Source organism: Octopus sinensis, linkage group LG4 (genome assembly GCF_006345805.1).
Source record: "Octopus sinensis linkage group LG4, ASM634580v1, whole genome shotgun sequence".
Taxonomy (NCBI): Eukaryota; Metazoa; Mollusca; class Cephalopoda; order Octopoda; family Octopodidae; genus Octopus; species Octopus sinensis.
The window spans coordinates 61,730,515-61,754,561 of record NC_043000.1 but is presented as its reverse complement, the minus strand read 5'-3'; the positions used below and the strand labels follow the sequence as shown (position 1 = coordinate 61,754,561).

The following is a 24,047-nucleotide window of genomic DNA, read 5'->3' as shown; positions in this document are numbered from 1 at the left end:
TGCACTGTATATTCGTTCTTCATTCGTTTAACGCTACTCTTATTTTATCTTATATGCATTGTCTGGAAAATCTTTCGTCACACATGTGTCCCCTTCAGCGACTCTTCCAGCCTACGTATATCCTCCTGTTGTGTGTGCGTGCATGCGTGTATTTGTGCACGTGTCTGTGTTTTGGGTGTGTTTTATGCGTGTGTATATGAGATTGCTTACTATAATATTTGTATCGGATAGAAATAATATAAGCAAACCCATACACACATACACAAAACACATAGACACGGGTACACACACACACACAGACAGAGAAACAGATGCAAATGCATGTACAGATGAGGATATACGTCATAGAAATACAGATTAGACTAAACAGAACAAGAGGATACGCTTGAGAGGATACACTGTGTATGTTTTTTTTTTTTCCGCTGGCGTCTATGCAGCATATAAGTTATATAATATATTACCTATTTCTTTCAAACACCAGAGTAACGTGGGACATACGAAGAGAAAGCTTCGTATTATTCAGGAGTTTAGAAATAAGTGCTAATCAAAAGAATGAAAATATGCATGGACATTCAGGACTAACTTGTGGAAATTCTTTGGAAGGGCAAAGGGTAAATATCTCACTCGGCTGTATTCGAACTTATGCACACACTATCCATTCACATATACACTCATACACGCACATGCATACGTGCATACGCTACTTCAAATGTGTGTGTCGCTTTAACATAGACCACTTTATCTTAATACATGTATTTGAGCATGTATCTGTCTGCATATAGATATGCATGTTTAAATGTTTGTGTGTGTGTGTGTGTGTGTGTGTGTGTGTGTGTGTGTGTGCATATATATATATGTAAAGATGTATGATTCACTGTCACTTCAAAGAGTTTGCGCCAAGCGCGATCTTTCGGGGAATATTTCTGATATGTGCAGGTGCCAAGTTAACCTGACTGTGCCTGCTCCCACTCTTGAATATCAGCTAAGTTTAGAAATTGCGATTAGGTGAAAAATTTAATGGCAGTCAATTGGTTCAGTCGCTTAGGTCCTCAGTTTCGTGAGAGTCTAACACTTCTTTCGCTCATACTTGGAATTTTGAACATCTTTTGGCATCTTATCCATCTTATTCATATTATCCAAACGCACTGACATAAACACAATATATATATATATATATATATATATACACGCACAGAGATATACATGCATATATATACACACACGCAGATATATATATATATATATATATATATATATATATATATATATATATATATATATATATATATATGTATACATATATGTGTATATATAATATATATATATATATGCATATATATATATATATATATATATAATATATATATATATATACTTACATGATATCTTAACTACCTACATATATGCATACATAAATACGTGTGTCTGTGTGTGTGTGTGTGGTTGTGTGTTCACGTGTTAGTGCGTTCAGAAATAATTACTCAGCATTTCTCAACTTCTTGAACGAAAGCGCAATTTTTGAAACACGAACATATTTTAAATTTTCAGTGAGAACCTCTCTACAGTTCTGCTTGTATGAAGGATCCCCACTGTTTCGAAATGTTATATACATCGCGTGGCTGTTGGCGAATATAATGTAAACATAACCGACGCATTATGTTTGGTTAAGATAATAGACATAAACTGAGCGATAATGAAATTTTTGTTTAAATGGCGCATAATGGCATATAAAAATAGCCAAAAAAGTTATTATTAATGCAGTAACAGCTTTGGCCAAAATCATGTTGTACTTTTGGAAACAGAAATAAACAACGTTTGGTATTAAGACAAGCATGATAGGGAAATAATATTTGCTAAAGGAATGCCAGTTTTTATACTCTTTTCTACAGTAGGCACAAGGCCCGAAATTTTCGGAGAGCGGGGGCCAGTCGATTTGATTGACTCCAGTACGCAACTGGTACTTAATTTATCGATCCTGCAAGGATGAAAGGCAAAGGCGACGTCGCCGGGATTTGAACTCAGAAGGTAAGGACAGACGAAATACTGCTAACCATTTTGCTCGGCGTGCTAACGTTTCATATTTCTTTATTGCCCACAAGGGGCTAAACATAGAGGGGACAAACAAGGACAGACACACGGATTAAGTTGATTACATCGACCCCAGTGCGTAACTGGTACTTATTTAATCGATCCCGAAAGGATGAAAGGCAAAGTCAACTTTGGCGGAATTTGAACTCAGAACGTAACGGCCGACGAAATACCTATTTCTTTACTACCCACAAGGGGCTAAACACAGAGAGGACAAGCAAGGACAGACAAACGGATTAAGTCGATTACATCGACCCCAGTGCGTAACTGGTACTTATTTAATCGACCCCGAAAGGATGAAAGGCAAAGTCGACCTCGGCGGAATTTGAACTCAGAACGTAACAGCAGACGAAATACCGCTAGGCATTTCGCCCGGCGTGCTAACGTTTCTGCCAGCTAGCCACCTTTTTAGTTTTTATATTCGCTTGAGAAATTGTGTTACTCGGAATAAATAAAAGAGAAAAGAGAAACAGAGGCAGAGAATCAGAAATACAGAGAGAGAAGTGAGAAGGTTAACAAAAAGTAATTAATCTGGCGTCGATATATGATACGTTTTTGTGAATATGTAGTCATCTAAATTCAGTGGGCGATATTTCGAATATCTACACTTGTTTCACATACATATGTATCTATCTTTACATATGTCATTCACTAAATTCAAATCTATTTCTTAGTGCATTTTTGTCGATGTTTCTTTCTATGGCAATTAGCTGTTTTTATTTTGCCAAAGGAATCGTATGTTCTTGTAAAACGATTCAATATCAATTCTAGTGCGTATTTCTAATGCTGTACAATATCACTTATCTGATAGATGTTCAATGAAAGATTTTAATGACAGACATTTATACCAGTTTAACTTTCGAAGCTCTGATTTACCTCCTCCACATTATGCTTTCTAACACATGAGCGTCTGTTTTTGTTTTTTGCCTTGATACCTTTCTAAATGTTTGGAATATAGATACTTACTTGCAGACGTAACTGCATATCTCGTCAGAGCAATGTATATGATGCTTACACGCATACCTATATCCATTGCTGAATTATATCTACCCACTTACTCTGATATCATCTTACATGCTTCTATACATCATGACAAGAAGGACATTCCAAACTTTTTGGCAAAGATAAGTCTCCTCAATTTCTCATCGAGTACTCAGTTAAACGTATTTATTTCTGTCTTCCTGTTATATTTACTCTTTCCTGCGCATATACACCATTTATATTTAAATTAAAATATTAGGTTTTCTATAATAGATATTTCAGTCGTACAAAATCTTTAGCTTAAACCTGGCGTAGAGGCGAGGTGTTTATTAAGAATTCTGTACTTCAATCACGTTTACAAGATTTATTCCACTGTGGGGGACATTGGATAATTACTACCTAACCCTTCACTTTGACCAAGATTTGTCATGATTACGAGTAGATAAACTGCATCTCTACAGAATGTCATATGTATATATATATATATATATATATATATATATACAGAGACGGTGCGAGAAAATGTTTGAATATTAATTATTGTTGAGAAGACATAAAATACAGAGGGAAGAAAGAGAAGGAATATAAAAGTGAGATATATAAGGATATTGTATTTGCAATTTCGTTATTCAAGAAGAATGGTGTATATAAGTGGTGAAAACTTTTGGGGCTGAAGAAATTGGACTTCACATATCAGGTACTCTTTACTCATTTACTCTTTTACTTGTTTCAGTCATTTGACTGTGGCCATGCTGGAGCCCCGCCTTTTAGTCGAGCAAATCGACCCCAAGACTTATTCTTTGTAAGCCTAGTACTTATTCTATCGGTCTCTTTTGCCGAACCGCTAAGTTACCGGGACGCAAATACGCCACCATCGGTTGTCAAGCAATGTTGGGTGGGGCAAACACAGAAACACAAACATATACACACACATACACACACACATATATATATATATATATATATACATATAGATGACGGGCTTCTTTCAGTTTCCGTCTACCAAATCCACTCACAAGGCTTTGGCCGGCCTTAGGCTATAGTAGAAGATACTTGCCCAAAGTGCCACGCAGTGGGACTGAAACCAGGACCATGTGGTTCGTAAGCAAGCTACTTACCACATAGCCATTCCTACGCCTATTGAAATTTAAGCCACCAGTGAGAAAATGTCTACACCAAAAAAGTTTTCACCACTTATATACACCATTCTACTTGAATAATGGAACTGCAAATACTCTGTATCTCACCTCTATATTCATTTTCTTACCTCCCTTTATATTTCATATCTTCTCTACAATAATTAATACTCAAACATTTTCTCGCACCGTCTCTGATGAAGGGATGTATAAAATATTTCGGAAACAGCTCTAATACCTTCTCTTGATAAATGCTATAAAATCTATTTACTGCCTTGGTATTTTTATCTCATTCCCTCAATTTATATATATGCATGCTAATACATGAGCCACGTTGGACTCCTCACTGTAATGTGAATCGTGTATGGGATGTATGGGGGTTAGTGGTATTAATTGAATGGTTAGTAGTGTTCTGTATTATGATATGTCACTTTGAATCATAGTGCCTGGGGACTCATTTGACAAGGAGATCTCGACCCTAAACAAACTCACGCTACTGGCTCGTTTCTGTTTGATCCAACACTCCCCGGTCCCCATTTTTTTTACAAAAGCTCGACGATGATCGGGTAAGGATGGTGGGATCAGGTTTTGGTGAAAGTAGAAGCTCCTAGTCCGGACCTAAACGTTGGCAGATGATGCAAGATGGTCACCTTCCTGGGACCTGGTGACAACTCAGGGACTCGGTCTTACATCTGCGACTAGGCAGGACTATATGCGAAACCGCTGCTCACCCTCAGTGGGAAAGGTTCTAGAAAAGGTGGGCTAAATACTGGATGTGTCCACAGAATCCTGACTGTTAAGCCGCATTCAGCGTGGCACCCATTCAAGCGGTCAAGCAACAACAGAAATTAAATAAAATCAATTAGATTAACCGTTGGAACATGGAGCGTACGAACATTCCACGATCCTCAAGACACAAACAGGAGAGAACGTAGAACAGCCCTTATCTCCAAAGAACTAGCGAAAATTTAACATCGACGTCGCTGCCTCAGTGAAACACCTCAATCTGGGGAAGGAGAGACTCAAGAGATAGTTTCGAGCTATACCTTCTTCTGGAAAGAGAAAGGAGAAAGAATTCTTACGGGGTCGCTTTTTCTGTAAAATCCAAGCTTCTGAAGGAACATCATCTGAAACCTTCGGCCATCAATGAACAGCTTATGACTCTCTGAATACCAATCTCTGCTACCACCTTTATGACACTGATTTCTGCTTACGCACCTACACTTGATGGTAATGACAATGTGAAAACACCTTCTACCAACAGCTGAGTGACCTGATCCTCGATGTAACACCAAATGACAAGCTCCTCTTCCTCGGAGATGTCAATACAAAATCGGGGAAGGAGAACAGACATAGAAGAATGTTATTAACGAAGAAGGAGTCGGAAACTGTTGATAGATAGATAGATAGATAGATAGATAGATAGATAGATAGATAGATAGATAGATAGATAGATAGATAGATAGATAGATAGATAGATAGATAGATAGATGTGTGTGTCAATGCGAGTTTCAACAACTCTTGTTCCTTGAGCTGTGAACGGAACACTGTCTTCACCACCAACACCCAATTTCAAGACCACCTGGAACCACCCCAGGTCGAAACACTGTCTCCTCTTAGACTGTTCCATCATCCGGCAACGAGACATAAGAAACGTCCTCATACACACACACACACACCACACACACACACACATACATATATATATATATAGTTTAATGTTTTCATTATGTTTTAAATATGATAAATTTCTTTGTACGACCTTCATTGAAAATATTCTCCCTTCTAGTTAGTAACGAAATTGATTTAGCTAAATTAAATTAAATTTGCTTGATTTTATACTGCAAGTAGTAAATTGAACCACTTGTAGGTTTGGTCTTGTCAATGTATTAATAATGTTTTATTAATCCTATCTCCATTCTCTTTCTCTCTCTCTCTCTCTCTATATATATATATATATAATATATATATATATATATATATATATATAACATATGCCTGCAGACAGAGATAGATATAGAGATAGATAGATGGATATATAATATATATATATATTATATATATATATATATAATAAATATTAGGGAATAAATCCAAATTTACAGGGAAAAAATCAGATTTAGGATTAAATCCAATTTTATAGTAAAATATTATAAAATATTATTAGAGACAAAACCACTATTTTGCAAAACAAACAAGGAAAGACTTAATCAATACATAAAATTTTAATTTATTAAAATTTTATGTATTGATTAAGTCTTTCCTTGTTTGTTTTGCAAAATAGTGGTTTTGTCTCTAATAATATTTTATATATATATATATATATATATATATATATATATATATATATATATATATATATATATATATACATATGCCTGCAGACAGAGATAGATATAGAGATAGATAGATGGATATATATATATATATACATATGCCTGCATACAGAGATAGATATAGAGATAGATAGATAGATAGATAGATAGATAGTTAGATAGATAGATAGTTAGATAGATAGATAGATAGATAGATAGATAGAAAGTTAGATGTGTGTGTCTATGCGGGTTTCAACATACATACATATGTATATCGCACAATTATTAGAAAGGGATAATTTATAAACTTTAAACACAACTTGCTCATATCTAATGAGAATACACGGGTGTATCTAAATTGTTCGCAGGCGACTTAAAATGGAAAGATTTCGTGTAACATATAATTATACTTTGAAAGTACTTCATTTTTCTATACGTTTTCATACTACCCTCTGGTCTTGCTGCTTCAAGCTTTGATTGAAACGTAAGGATTCTTTATTTTTCTGAATATGCCAACTTTCTACCAATTTTCCAACATAAAATCATCTTTGGTCACTTCTTCCAGTTACTCCACAAATCACATTTCTTTTTCTTAAGCGAGATAATGACAATTCCTCATAGTAACTGAAGACATAACTTTTGTTAATGCACGCCATATATAATTTTAATAAGAATGCTTAGTCTTTTCTTCACGAATATTGCTTCCGTTGAAGGCTTAAATAAGCAGCCAGTGTTATGTATAATGGCTTGGATGAATCTTATCATTTGTTTCACGAAAATTTAATTACAAGGAGCTACAACATAATGTTCGAGGCAAATTCTGTGGAATATTTACTAAATTAAAATACCTTGTATGTTACTTGTAAAATTTAGATCGTTTATAAAAATATTCATTTGAAACTCTGACAGAAAATATATCATTGTTTATTACAAGTTCTTAAAATTGGCGTTTAACTCTCGTCAATATTACAGATTTAAGATCAAATACACTGAACCAATATTTCCCAACGTGTCATTTTGGTTTATATAAATTTGCCTATTGTAAAGCCCATAGAGGGACTGCGTGATACGTTCCTCTTTAATTCGTGTTTTCCTGTTTTATATTCTGCATATAACAGTCATTAATAAAAATAACCAGACTTGTCTCTGCATATGGCTGCCATAGTGTAATATATATAAACTGATAAATATAGACGTTTCTACGTATATTGAGAGAATGTAATAGTTGAACATGATCTAGCAAGTTCGATACCATACGATCAATGTCGTCATGCTTGGGAAGTTCTTGTTGATCCTGGACAGGCAAGGTCGAGACAATTAATTGTGTGAATGCTACAATTCATCTTCGAAGTACATTCAGTTTCAACACAAATCATCCGCACAGACAAGAATGACAACAAATGTAAAAACCACCACGATATAAACGTCACTACAGTGATTGCTATATTTGTCATTTCAATTGGTATACTAATTTTATCATTTTATATTAGAGTTTCATATTCTATTTGATTAATCGTCCTGTTCCAGTTGTCTGCTTACTTCACTTATGAAAACTGAAAAAAATTAGATAATTTTTTTTTTTTCATATTTTGTTTAAACAGTAAACTATCTCCAACGCAAGACTGTTCATTTGACCAAAGTTTATTTATGCTATGAGAGCACATTTTAATATATTTTTATTCGGCAAAGTAATGATAAATGTTTCTTCTGTTTCTCGTCTCTCCCCATATGCATATATGTGTGTGTATGTCTGTGTATGTGAGTGTGTATGTGTATGTTTCTATATATATACATATACTGACTGAGACACCCTTCGGTCATGACTGACCATGGGATTGCACCTAGAAAATTATTCTCCCAGGCACAAGTCCGGGCAACGTTGTTTATGGAAGACCAGCAGTTGCCCATGCATACCGGCCTCCCCTCTCCACGCCACCAGAATTATCCAAGGGAAAGGCAAAGGTTAATACAGCTTGGCACCTGTGGCGTCGCAACTCATTTCTACAGCTGAGTGAAATTGAGCAACGTTTCTTGCTCAAGAACACAACACACAGCCCGGTCCAGGATTCGAACTCACAACCTCACGATCGTAAGCTCAACGCTCTAACCACTGAGGCATGCGCCTTCACACACACACACACACACACACATATATATTGTAATTTTGCATTAACAATACTATGCAAAATTCTACAACTCTCCCTATTAGCGTGTTAAATGCAATTATCAGGTAGGAGTTTAAGTCTGTCAGTTTAGTTTGGCTAGCTGTGACACGCAACACTTAGCACCTTAAACTTCGTAAATATGGACTGATGATACAGAGCGTCAGGTGTCCACACATATGAATATTAGGGATGTTTTATACTCAATGAGTATTTCTTCCAATTACAATGATATAACAAAGGGAAAACGCCGGTTATGTTGTGAATTTCATTAGCTTACAGCTATCCCTTCACACACACACACACACACACATACGCACACACTCACACACACACACACACATACGCACACACTCACACACACACACACACATATATATATATATATGCGTATATGTGTGTGCGATAAGAAGTTTGCTACCCAACCACATGGTTTCAGTTTCATTCTCAGCGCAGCCTTGAGAAAGTGTCACCTACTATAACCCCCGGACAACAAAGCTTTGTGAGTATATTTGGTTGCCGAAAACGGCAAAATTCTGTCGTATATATATGTGTGTGTGTGTGAATCTTTTTGTACTTCTCCCCCGGCTTGGCCGCTTGATTTCGCGATCTTATTTATTTAGATTTAGATGTGATTTGGAGTGAGGGAGAGAGAGATAGAGAGGGGGGAGAGAGAGAGAGGGGGGAGAGAGAGAGAGAGAAAGAAAGATAGACTTAGAACTAGTTCCTCTAAGTGTGTCTAATTCAAACGGATCTGTGGATTTCTTTTACAGGCTTCAGTTGCAAGTAAGCAAGAGTCTGTATATGAATCCGATTTCGAAACTGCTTTTCAATTGCCAATTGTTGGTGATTCTTTTACAGTTTAGATAATCCATCATTACTTTATAGAAACCGCTCAGTTGCCAGAAAATATTAGATACTCATTGTTTTAACATTTAAGTGAAATATATCCTATGTTGGTTAGTAGAGGAGTGTGAAAATACACATGGAATCTTGTTACTTGTTAAAGGTATTATGTATATGAATGTCTATGCATATCTTTTAGTATTTCGTTATAGCAGACATAACTAAATAAAAAATAATACAAATAGCTAATATCTCCACTATAGAATACTTAACTGCTTTTGCACCTTTATATATTTGCAAGTGAATGTATATGCGAGTGTGTGTATATGTGCGAAGTATCAGCACATACACATGTAATATTATGACACCCTGAAACTGACAATGCACATTTTCATTCGTCTTATTTTCATTTGTGTAACTTATTCAGCAGCAATGATTTACGACCAATTTTCAGAAGTATAATAAAACGATATTATCATTAGTGCCTATGTGAAGTAGATAAACTGGTGTGGTGAATTTGAAATATGTATATATATTTGTTTACGTGGTATAATAGAGATTCATTCGAATACACTCTATATAAATGCATATAGGTAGATGTTTCTATTATTACTTTCTCATTTAGCTCGCGTTGAGATGGTAGTGTACCCCTAAATCTATATTTTAAGCTGTATTTTGCGATGTATAACTATGCCGGTGAACGAAGCGGAAGCGTATATATATGTATATATATATATATAATATATATATATATATATATATATATATATATATGCCCGAATGAATTTAACTCGCCGAGATAAGGACGTAAATCATTACAAGAATGTTGAATGTCAATGCACAATTAACATTAGAAATTGAGCTATATATTCATGATACTTTTGTACCCATTGATAAATTTATTCGAAATGGATAGTACAAAACGTAGAGTTCAACTCTTCAACTTAATAGGTCGTCTAAGATACTCTTTCTCATCGCATCCAATAACTTTGAAAGAGTGTAGGATATTGGCGTCCAAAGATAACGTGTACGAGTAAATATGTCAAAATATATTTGTAAACTTGCTGCCCAAATCTGTGACTATTGTTGCGAAATAGGCACTTTCCGAGATAGCAGAATGTTCAGGATTTTCTTAAGCCCATATTTCATGCTGATTTTTTATCTACCTCCATGGGGATCTGTATTAGCACGGAATAAAACCTGTAGACATTTCGGAACCTCAGAAGTCGTATTATTTGTGCGTGCATGTAGATAATGAATACTCAACTTTGGTACCATGCAGTACGACTGATACAGCAAGCAATACCAGGATCTTATATTTTTTGATATGATCTCATATATATATTCTCCGCTTTGCTCTAGGGCATAGAGAATTCGGTTTCCTCAGTCCCTTCCAATAGCTAAACTGCTGCATAGAGGCAAACTTTTGACTGTAGCATTAGTTTAGACACACTTCAAATACTATAGGTAGTTTGACAGAATGTGGTAACCACATAGCTACATACCAAACACCAAAGCACAACATCTTTAGCAAAATTTGTCATGCATTCCAAAAAGTGTGTGTCATCTGTATGTTTGTCAGAGAGAAAGATGAGAAACGGCAGCGTCCATGACCCAGCATATTTTTGCAGAATACTTTCACTACTAAAATGCTTTGCGTATAAGACAGCATAAAATATAAATAAAAGTACAAGAACAGGAAAACAGAGCTCCTGTTACAATGTTTACAATGAAAGTTACACTGATTAATGCCTTACAAACATTAAGTGCTCTTGTTATAACCTACCCAAACAGCTTACATGTCATACCAAATTTTGGATAACGAGGGCAGGGCACGTACATGTGTTTCTAAACACACAAGACACACAGAAACATACGTATACCTTAAAAGTGTGTGGGTATATATATATATACATATATGTGTGTGGGTGTGGGTGGGTGTGCATGTGTGTTCGCGTGCGTGTGCGTATACGTATATACTTATATATATATATATATATATATATATATATATATATAAGTAGTTAGGTGAGAGAAAGAATGAAAATACACTAAATACAATTTAAGATATTTACATTTCGCGGAAATATTTCTTTTTTCTTTAAGATCCAAACCTCTTTTGCAATTTGTAAACATTAGTCAATTACTCTGAATCTACTATTACAGATAGATCAGTACATTTAACAAAATTTCTTCTTCTATGAATTCCATAGCAAGTAAAATTATATGTCTTGTGTGAATCATTATCATGAAGGTGAAAAAAAAACTAGGAAACGAAATTGCTTTCTGATAATTGTTTTCAGTTTGTTTATCTTCCTCATTTCAAACAGCATATATTGCATTAATAGTTATAATTCAAAATGTCGTTTTGTAGCTGTTAGTAGTAATATACTCACGAATTTTCGTTTACTACAATCAATGCTATTACTGCTCAATTTGACTACATGGTTTAAACTGCGCTTAATTTCGTCTTCTGATGCACTGCACACATAATTGAAGGAAATTAGAAAAAATAGGTTGTAGCTAAAAGGTGAAATTATGTTATGAAAGACACAATTAAATATAATTAAAGATCACAAACCAAACTAAAAAATAAATGTACATTAAAAGCGCTGCTTTTTACTATTTCCTATTGTCTTCGTTCTCCATACATGCACAAATATTCTTATTGAATCTAAATATTCCATGATACTCTAAAGGTAACTAAATAACAATAACCGGTGTTGTGAATTCACCCAAATTGCACAACGTAAAAGATTTCAGTACATTTTATCTTTGCATAGCATACTTCACAGTAATTTTTCTCTCCTGCCGCTCTGTGCCTATATATATATATATATATATATATATATATATATATATATATATATATAAGGTAGAAAATATTTTAGTTAGGAACACATATGGTTGGATATATATAGTGAAAGACAAAAGATGAAAAAACACAGAAGATTTGTTTTACAGGATTAAGGGGGATATTAGAGTCATGATAATTGAAATTTTAATATACACACTTTCATATGTGCAGGCATGGCTGTGTGGTTAGGAAGCTTGCTTCCCAGCTACATGCTTTCGGGTTCAGTCCCATTGTGTGGCAACTTGAGCAAGTATCTTCTGCTATAACCCCGGGGTGACCGAAGTTTGGAACTGAATTTAGTAGGCGGAAGTTAATGCCGTATGTGTACATGTGTGCCTAGGTGCTTGTGCCTCTCCAAGACAGAGGGAAAATACTACCTCGATTGGCGACAGGTAGGGGTTGGTATCAGGAAGAGCATCTGACTGTAGAAAGCTTGCCACACGTATAGTGCTGCACATATTTATATACATTTTAATAATAAAAAAAATGCAGGCGCAGAAGTGGCTTCCTTAACGATCACATGACTTCGGGTGCAGTCCCACTATAGCCTCGGACCGACCAAAGCCTTGTGAGTGGATTTGGTAGATGGAAACGGAAAGAAATCCGTCGTCTTCCCTTCTATTGGACTTACCTCTGTTTCCGAAGAAGAGCGGCTGCTCGAAACGTTAAACCATCTTTCTTTCCTTCCCTGAGCGTCTGCTAATACGTTATATGTATCACGTCCTTCTGTTGTTGTTTTTTTGTGCTTGTTCTTTCTAGGATTTATTTATATATATATATATATGTATGTGTGTGTGTGTATGTATATGTATATATGTATGTAAGTATGTATGTATGCATGTATGTATGTAAGTGTGTAAGTATGTATGTATGTATGTATGTATGTATCAGGTGCTAGAGCATAACAGACCGCACCTAGTGGTGGTGGACAAGATGCATCACATATGCTACATAATTGATACTGTATGCCCATTTGACTCACGAAGAGTGAAGAAGGAAGGCGAAAAGTAGCTAAACACGTCCCTCTGAAGTACAAAATAGCTTGGCTATGAAAAATGAAGTTGGTGAAGATAGTGCCACTTATCGTAGGGTCTTCGAGAATAGTATCAGAAGGCATCAAGGGGATTATTAAGAAAATTAGAATAAATGCCCAGTGGAACTGTAACAAAAGGTTTGCCTCCTTGGCACGGCCAGAATAATCAGGATAGTATTAGATAGCTGAAAAGAACGGATAGCATGGTACAGTAGGCTGCAGGTAGCAATCCCGCTGCGGATGTAAGACTCTAGGAGCTCCAATAAAACCTGTGATAAAGAGAAATAATAGTAGTAGTAGATGAAGAACCTATGAGATCCTTGACAGCAGATTGTTGTCTGCTCTTCTGGAATTAGCTGGAGCATGTGAAATCGAGTGCTATCAGAAGCGAAATGTACAAGAAGAAGAAGAAGATCAACAACAACACAAATTATTACCATTGTTGTTTATATTATTGGTATTGTTGTTGTTATTATTGTTACTCCTAATTTAATATTTTTTCGATACAAACAAGTCCATCTATGGAAATATCGAAATTATATGAATTAAAAGTGTAACAGAAAATGAAACAAAAAAATACCTGTCAGTGGTTAAGCTGAAGTATAATATTCAGAAAAGAAGTTGTGTTTCTCTTATAGCCTGATACCTCTGGAATAGTGACTTGTAGATTAGGACAACCGCTGTTTGAAAAGATTTCTCAGAATATATGAAACGACGGCTAAATAAAAGTCTGAAAAGAAGGACAAATTTATGAAAAACGCTTTGGGACGCTGAAGGGTTAAAATATAACTAAATTAATTGATAAAAGCATTCTACTCCGTTAGTTTTCGTTCTTATTATTCTACCAAGACATATAATTGTATGTATATATGTGTCACCCTTCATTTATGATCATATTACCTTCATTGCAATCCACAGGAGACAACAGTAAAATATTCCATTTTTCCTGTCTTCATTCATTATTGATGTAATTTTTTAATTGGTGAATCATCATGAGAATTATTTAGGGATGAAGCAGTGCAATTTATGTTGTTTTCTTCTTCAGTATTTCAATGTTTCAGAATAGTTTAGCAATACGTAAGCACAGATCAGCAGGAATCGAATGTTTGGACAGTTGTAGTTTCAGATAGCTTGTATAATCGTAATATTCAAATATACACTCATCACTACAAATATTTGAGCGTGCGTGCGCGTATGTGTGGGTATCGCTTGTGAGTGAGTTTCGTGTCTGTGAGTTGGTAATTAACACACTATGATATTGATCTACTAATTTGCAAAACCGAATGAAAATCAACAATTGATTTTGTTGATTTCTATCATTTGAATTTGCCAAATCATTCAAATGATAGTAAATATTACTTGAATGTAAAATATATATACATTTCCAAAGCAAATTAAATTAGACAGTGGCTGATAGCGTTATAGAAACTTAACTAAACCATTTGAAGTATATTTTTGAAAACTATTGATATTGGTTGATCTGAAAGGAAGACTTGTACATAGCAGCCGTGTAGCTTTTACTCACCTCCTCATTAAAACTTAGAAGTAAGAACTGATATCAGCAATCCTAATTTACTTCAAAATCACGAAGTTATAATTATACCATGTATTATGTATCCACTTTCATGTGTGGTATTTATTTACATAACAAGTGCTTCTGCGGCTAGAGTTTTTATCTGGTATATGACTCTCTGTTTTCATACACGAAATAATAATGCCAGTGCGACATTTTCAATACGATGCAGACTTTGAAGTAATAAGAATAATCGTATTGATAGATTGACCTGCGAGAGATCACATTTCACTAGGATACCCTGGAATAAATAATTGTTTTTTATTAAGATTTGCTGAAATACATTTGGATTTTCAATGCTCCCGAGGTTTTTTTTTTTCGTTTTTTCATCCCTATTAAGTGCCCAAAAATATATAATGTGTTATTCAGTTATATTGAAACAATTATACCCTCCTCTAGTCAGCATTGCATTCACAAGAGATAACTGGATTTTAATAAAGCGTATATACTTTTATAAAGAATATATATATATATATATATATATATATGATGTATGGGATACATGACACCTCTATTGCTTACAAACTGTATCCTTTGAACACACTCACAAGCACACACACACACAAACACACACACACACAAGCACAAACACATATGTATTATCATAGTATATGCGATATAATATACTATTTCATATTATACACGTTATATAAATATATAAATAAACATACATATGCAAACATATATACATACATACACATATATACATACATATATATATATATAAATATACACATATACGTATGCATATGTATGTATACATGCATGCATATATACTTACATGCATACATATATACATATATATATATATATATATATATATATATATATATTATATATATATATATATATATATCCGGTGAGTATCGTTTGTTGAATGAAGAACAAAATGACCTACTTTTACACTGATCATTCTGACTCATGTCACTCGTTAATTTATCATTTTTCCTCGAGTGTTTTTTGTCCTCATCAATTTTATTTATTAACACGAGAAGAACAGAAGCGCTGTAGAGCCTTGCGAGTCCAGTCGAATGTAGACATAAGTATTATGTACCGTCCAAGTCTCACATGAGAATCATTCACCACTGAATGTCTCCATTTAATATATTTGCCATTTCAATTTCAGAGTTCATATTTAAAAAATAATCCTTGACGCTAATGAGTTTTCCTTTCATTATGGATTTAATGTCCATTGATTAAAAATTTGTTTTGGCTCACCGCATTAAGTATGTTAACCCAAACTTTACTATATAATCTTTAAACTCTTTCCTGCATCATATCATACAAACAACAAAAATTTTCTTTTATATTTCAGTGGAAAATCAGTGATGTCATACCATGCGACGCATCACATGAACAAAAAATGCAGTACACCTTTAAACTGGTAACCAGGAAATACAGTAATTATTTTATGCCGTTGTTACACGAAGCCGAAATACTGAGTTTAGCGAGGGAAAATTATAAATGCATATAAATACAAATATTGTTTCTATATTTATTCTTCCGTAATTGAGAAGATACGTTTGTAGGATTAATTACTCTAGCAACCACATGATTCAATGGTGTCGTGAACGACAGATTCATACGGACAATGTTTTGCATTCGATTTATAGTATAAGTTTGACTGTATATGATTATACTACTCACAACCTAGTACATACACGTGCGTGCGGGAGTGCTTATGTCTGTATATACATGCAATGCTTCGCGTAAATGTAAGCGAATGTTTGTTATACATGTGAATCCATGTGATTTAATATCCCTAAGTGAATGAACAATTCCGTCCAAAAGATCTATAGAAAGACTCAAAAATAATATACAAGTGGCTCAGCTATGAACGCTGGTAGCTCTTCTGTAATGGGTGGTGGTGGTGGAGGTGGAAGAAGTGGCAGGAAATGGAGAGTGCCTGAAGATGATACTTTGCAAATTGTGGATCCAAGGCGGGGCAAGGGTAAGGTAGGTACCGTATACTTTTGTTTGCTTGATTTCCTCTAAATCCTTCATTTATAATTAATAATTATTAACATCTGTTTATCATCTGACATCAAAAATATCTCTTGTTATATAGAAATGGAATTTTATGAGCATTTTTCTCCTATACTTTGCCGAATATATACATACAATAATATACCAGCAAAATATATTATAATGAAACTATAGTGAATATTTTTATATAAAAAATAGCAAGATAATATTGGCGTTGTTAAATTTTCGTCGAATTAAAATAATATAATAGAAGAATTCCATTCTGTGTAACCAGAAATTTAATTACTGAAAGCTATGAATTATTATTTCATAACATAATCCTCAATCTAAAAAAAAAAAAAAACAGTGATAAGATTGGCATTTTCAGTGTTTCAGATTACATTAGATCATGTCTATGAAATACTTTCAGTTAGTTAAAATGCCTTAGTCTTAACCCTTTGTCTGTCCATATGTTATTTCTTTGGCGTCTATGCATTATATATGATACACGTTCTCAATTTGCTTTCAACCACATGAGTAACTTAGAGGTTACGAAAGGAAAGTTCTATATTACTCAGGACGTATGAAACAGGGGCTAAATGAAATTCTGAAAACAATCATGGGATTTTAAGGCGAACTTATTAAAATGCTTTGGACAGTCTAAAGGGTTAAGATTTATTTTGTTCGAATTTTCATTATTTCAATCACACAAATTCCATGAGTATTATTCATATCAAAATTAAGAAATCACAAAGAAATAATCAAATTTTCATAATCATCCTAGAAAGCAAATATATAAAATATAATAACTTGATAAGATAATTGCAATGTGACAGAGTCAATTCCATATTGAAATCCAATTACGCTTCTTTTGCGACAAAGACATTAACGTGTTTGAAAGAAACAGATCAATTTGATGTAGTCTGTACAAATGGAACATCTTAGATGTTGTATTTTGTAAAGTTGTTTGCAGAATATCAGAAATGATCTATAATTTAAAATATGAAGGTGAAATATTTCAGTACGTAAATGATCTGTTTTACGTACAATTTATATACAATTAATGTATATTCGTTCTCTCAAAACAAAACAAGAAAGTACAATGAGTAATCCTCATGAAGAAGGTATATCTACATTTGTTCAGCATATCAGCACGACTTGTAACATGGTCCATTTACATGGGAGAAAACAGAACGAGGTTTATCGAGAAAAATATTTAGCTTAACATGAAAATATTCTACCTATGTAAAACATTGTTCCGGTGAAGATGGAAAGGCTTAAGGGCTAGAGTGTTAAGCTCATGAGCATAAGGTCATGGGTTTAGTGCCTGGACCCTGGGACATGTTGTCTTTGAGCATTGCATATAATTTCATGAAGCTCCAGTCTGTTCGGCTATAATGAGTACCAGCTGGGCTCCGGTGCAGTGTTGTAGCTATCAGGGAGACCAATGAATGCCTTAGTGTGTCTGAAACGACATAAAAACTTAACTCAATAAGCGAAAGCGTCATAAATACCTTCATACCATATTCCACTGCAAATAACGCGGGATACATAACACATTAAAAATAATAATATTAATGCCTGTGTTTAACATTGGATCAAAACTAGGGTTTTGTGGTGGTAGATTCATTAATTCACCTTATTGCATAACTACCTCAATTCCTTTTTGTTACTGGTAGTATGGATGTCATTTAGCCCAACATCAGCTCTCGTCAAAAGAGTTCCAGCCATGACATTTCCTTTTCTTTGCGTATAATATAAAACTATGTAATATGTTTGTCTGCGCACGTCAGTCGATCAAACAGTTTCAGACATGACTGTCTCATGTTATTGAATATAATGAACTTCATTTTATTTTAGTATGAATAGGTATAATTTAAGAGGGATTTAATCAAATGGTTAAGTCTTCATTTTCTCAGTCACCACTGACGTTGAGGTGCACCGCAATAAACTTAATAGTGCATTGATCTATAGAGAATTGAAGTTCACCTCAAATGTAGTTGAACCGTATTTATTTCAACGGAAATACATGCACCTTGATGGTTAGACTAATTTATAATGCTAATGAAAGATGTAGGAAACGAGTAAGTACAGAGTTTATTATGATAGCTAGAGTTATGATTGAAATGATACTTCAGTAGATTCTTATAGATGAGTGAATAGCAATAGTCTTCTTATAAGTAGGTAATTATATCTACAATGCCATATTATATAAACAAATGAACACATAACTTACTGTAGAAAACGATTGGAGTGAAGAAAACATCATCTAGTCTAAAGAAAGGTAATCTCAAGACAAATAATTATTAAAATAGAATGAACAAAAGTAATAAGCCGGTTATTCAGGATATGACTGCACTATAAGAAAACAAAGGATAAAATATAGCAATAAAAAATATGACGGTAGACTTGGGAAAATAATTGGATTTGTGCCTTTGTCTTTTTATATACATATATTCTGCTATATTCTATTGTTATCGCTTTGTTGATTTATGATGTTTTAAAACACCACAGAAATAAAATATGACGAATACAGTAGAAATATATAAAAACAACAATATATAAGAAATTACTACTTATGGAAGACAGATAATCAGCAAAGGATTTAGTTATATAGCTGGAATGAACAAAAACTGGTACTAATACGTAACAAAACAAAGGAAGACAAAGAAGTGAATAAAATCAGAGTTCTTATAATTACCAATTATGGAAATTTTTCAATTTAATGAGCCAGAAAATGTTGACAACTTCATATTTAACTAACAGAAATTATACATCAGTTTTCTATAACCTCCAGACAATCCAAACATCAGATAATGCTTGAGAACAACGTAATTGTAACGGTTAAACTCCATGGCGTTTTATACCAACAATTGTTTTACAAAAGGAAAGTGATAGAGTATATTAAGAGCCAGGCTAATCTAACACTTAGTTCATTGGTTCCGAAATTACGGTTCGCGGCATTATAACTCTGTAAAGCAAATTCTTTTAATTTTGAAATATTTGACACACTATAATGCATTTATATATTTTGATATTAGGATAGCAGAGAATTGTTGATGTTCGGAAATGGGGTACATAGGAAACATTGAGGATCACTGATTATAGTACTGTATGTCTTCAAATAATATATCCATTAATCTTTAATTTTCTTGCATTGCTTAGCCCCGTGTCAGCCTTGATCTAGGAGGTCTATAATCAAACCATTTCAACCGTGCTAAATTGCATTATTTTTCAGACTTCAGTTATCATACGAACCTTCCGTCCTTAAAACTTTGGTGCGTGATTTTTAGAGCGATTCGACTTTTATTGCTATCCAATGAAACAACTAAAAAAGCAAACCTGTCGATGGTATATTCAGTTTTGTATTTCGTTAACTATATCATAGTATTGTAGGAGTGTTAGGTCATGAAATTGGTATCCTATAGCACGCGAAAGGCCTAAACATAATTCATCTTCTGTCTCTTTGATGGTGAAATATGTAGCATTGTATGACTCATCATTAGGCTGGAAATAGTCTTAGTAGATACACGTGGGTTCTGTAGCATCTTCACAAGTATTGTTCACCAGGTACGTGTATCCACATCAAGATTACCTCTCTGTAAAGAAGATAATGGAAATATGTCAACCTTCATAAACTTTATCAATACATATGTCAGTTAATTGTACCTCTTCATGTACCGTTTTACTGATACATGGGCTCTATTTACAATGAGTTAGCGTGAGGTAAGTGTATTTGCCAGAACATCTCTTAATCTCTAGCAGTTAAGAGATATAATCAACCTTCCTGCAGTGGATGGCACATCAAATGCGCGTGTTAGCATTAATCAATATATATGCGCGTGAAATAGAAGTGATAAAATATAATCTATTAAGGTAATGTGACACAAATGCATAAGGTAAAATTAGATGATTTTATTTAATGGACGGATAGGCATTTATAATCATTTAATGCTAGATATATCTTAATGGTAATTTACTTCGAATTCAAATTGAAACTGTACCCTATCCTTCGAAATAATTTGCATGTCTCCTTGCCTATTCATTTATTCTAAAGAATTATTTAGAACTCCTAATGATGATAATAATATTATAACTGACCAGGCCATACTGAATTCCCTGCTGTTTGGAAGAGGATAGAGCTGTGTGATCCTCTATGGTTTTAATGTAAAATAACATAACCGAACTGATCATAGCAGAAGTAAAGAGATAAAGAGAACAAAAAAGAGAGAAGAGTAGGAGAAAGAAGGAGAATGTATCAAATATCTCATACTCTGTGTTGTCAGAGGTTGGGCCGCTAGACACCGCCTCCTATGCTTGAGGCCATGACAGGTCGTTGAATTAGTACTAAAGTCTGCCGCAGCGAAACGTCTAGCCCTTCGTATTCTGAATATTAGTATAGTGTTACTGAAAAAACAAACACCCATGCCTGCAATAGCGAGGCAAGAATCTTTCCTCGTTCCGATTCTTTATACCACGCCTTTTACCATCCTAGGCTAAAGATTTCCATTCATCCAAATCTATAATAATTCTCTTTAGTTCCGACGTCGCAACCTCCGTGCTTCATTTTGAAGAACTAGTCAAAATTATTCTGGCCCTTAACACGTTAGCTGGTATACACTTCTGAATCATATCTTAATCACTTCTTGCCGACAATCGCCCCTGACGATCTTGGAAACGATAGGCACGAGTAAGATAGCACCAGAAGTTGAAAGGACATGAGCGACTGGTAAGCAATTTAATGGATAGACGAAACATGATAAAAACAACCTTTCTCATTATAAGATGATAAAAACAACCTTTCTCATTATAAGAAGAATATTCCAAGAACAACACTCACGCGCTTGTTTGCAATCTCTGTAGCTCTCTAACGCGTGTTCTCTCCGCCTCTATCTTTATTTTCTGTCTGGTATTCAAATCTTTAACAGACATGGTGCTCAAATCCTTGACAGACATTTTAAACAAAACTCGACTCGAATACAAATGCGATGTTTAGACAGTATAGTATCTTCAGTATACGGATACTACCAAGTTCTATGGTGCAAATGATAAAATTGGTGAAACTACTGCAGAGAATACATGGATGTGCAAGAGAATTGAATATAAGATTTAGATAAGAAAACTACGAAATAACAATCTTGAAAAGTGGAAAATTAATTAATGTGTTTTTCAAATAGCATAATAGAGAAACTGTGATACGAACATTGGATCAAGCACATATATTAAAATACTTACTAAATCCATGAAATAAGCAGTATTTATACCCCACAAATTAAAAATATATAACAAAAGAATATGATAGACACATTAATTTGAATGCAAAAAGAAATACTATGTAATGCCTATACAGGGGCTGGACAAAATAATTGCAACATGTTTTAAATTCAATGAATATTTTATTTATTATAGAGTTGGTCCTCCTTTAGCTTTCTGATGAGATTCGATGTGTCTAGGAATTGATTTATACAGCTTCCTGACTTCATTGAAAGGAATCTTGAGCCATTCAACCTGCAAAACCTGCTCCAACTGTTGCAGACACGACGGTGGAGGGTAACCACTTCTAACTTGTCGCTCCAAGTTGCACCACAGATACTCAATAATATTAAGACATGGAGAATGAGGGGGCCACTCCATGTGTTTTACCTCCCTACAATGCTTTTCAAATCAATTTTAACCACATGAGAGGTGTGTATTGAAGCATTATTATCATCTTGGAAGCAGCACTTACTGTCAGGGAATATTATCTGGACCAATGGAAAGATTTGATTTCCCAAAATATTCCGATAGTCATTGTTGTTGATCCTACCATGCAGGGCATCGACTGGGTCAAGATAATTTCAAGAAATGGCTGCCTAAACCAACCATCACAGACCTTCCTCCGTGCTTCACTGTAGGAAGAAGGTAGTCAGGATTAAAAGCTTCCCCGGGTGATTCCACGCATTAAGTCGTCCTGTAGTAGGGAAAAGAGAAAAGCTGGAATCAATGGAGAATATTACTTGCTTTCATTGGTCTATCGACCAGCCCTTGTGATCTCTACATCAGTCCAGCCTTTTCTAAATGTTTTGATGAGAAAGGAGGGCTTTCCTGATGTTGGTTCTTCTATGATATCCGGCTTTATTGAGCTCACGGCGAACAGCCATGGTCGAAACTGGGCTAGCCAGATGTTGTAGTCACTTTAGGGGCAGTTGTCCGTTGATTTTTCATTGCAATACGATTCAACACATGTCATTCTCTTTCAATGAGCTTCAAAATCTTGCCGGACTTATTCCTCCTCCTGGAGGGTTTGCTCTGCTTCTCAAATTCAGTCATGGTCCTTAATATGGTACTCTCGAAAAATTAAAGACGGAAGCTCCTGCTATTCGAGCTCCAACAATTTGCACTTTTTCGAACTCAGTGAGGTCACGCATCTTAGCTTAATTTACACTACGATCTGAAAAAGTGATAGAAATAAACATTAAATTGGATAAATAAAACCATCTACAATACATAAAAACCCTCACAATGAAATTTGGATGGATATTCGTAATATAATGGCTCATTGAAATATTGGATTATTTGAGGACATCAAACGTATATAGCAAACTGATAATCTCACCAAGTAGAGAACTTTCGTTACAATGAGGATAGTAAACCCAAAACGAAACACTGCTTATTAATAAGTAAGAAGCTGCTCATATTAGTATAGTGAAAACATACAATAAGGCTATGACTAATGAATGAAAGGAATAGTAGTAAGCCATACACTACATTCCAATGAATTTACCGCTTTCACTGACAAATCGTCAATGTTTACGCCAAGTTCCCAGAATACTTTGACATTTACAATTTGTCTATTTGGAGTATTGAGAACTCAATATATATTGAAAAAGACTGAATGTCTCCTAGCTTCCTATCCAGTATTTTTCGCGCGCAATTTAACGTCCAGGTATTCTTGTTAAACATCGGACTTTTCAAAACTTTTGTCACTCTGACATTTAGCGAAAGTTGCAACAGGGGTTTCGTATCCAGTTCTCGATGATACTTTACATATATTCATAATGTATTTTGCTTATAATTTAGCATGCATTTACGCGTATGCGCGTATGTGTGTG

At 34.4% G+C, this 24,047-nt stretch overlaps 1 long non-coding RNA gene across 1 annotated transcript in view; it reads left to right on the top strand.

The window, feature by feature from the left end:
• The window catches only part of LOC118762977, a 182,360-nt gene that overhangs the window by 89,981 nt on the left and 68,332 nt on the right, over positions 1-24,047 (top strand). The window contains exon 2 of the long non-coding RNA XR_004998731.1: positions 16,307-16,947. This is a non-coding gene — a long non-coding RNA (uncharacterized LOC118762977). The remainder of the gene's footprint in view (positions 1-16,306; positions 16,948-24,047) is intronic.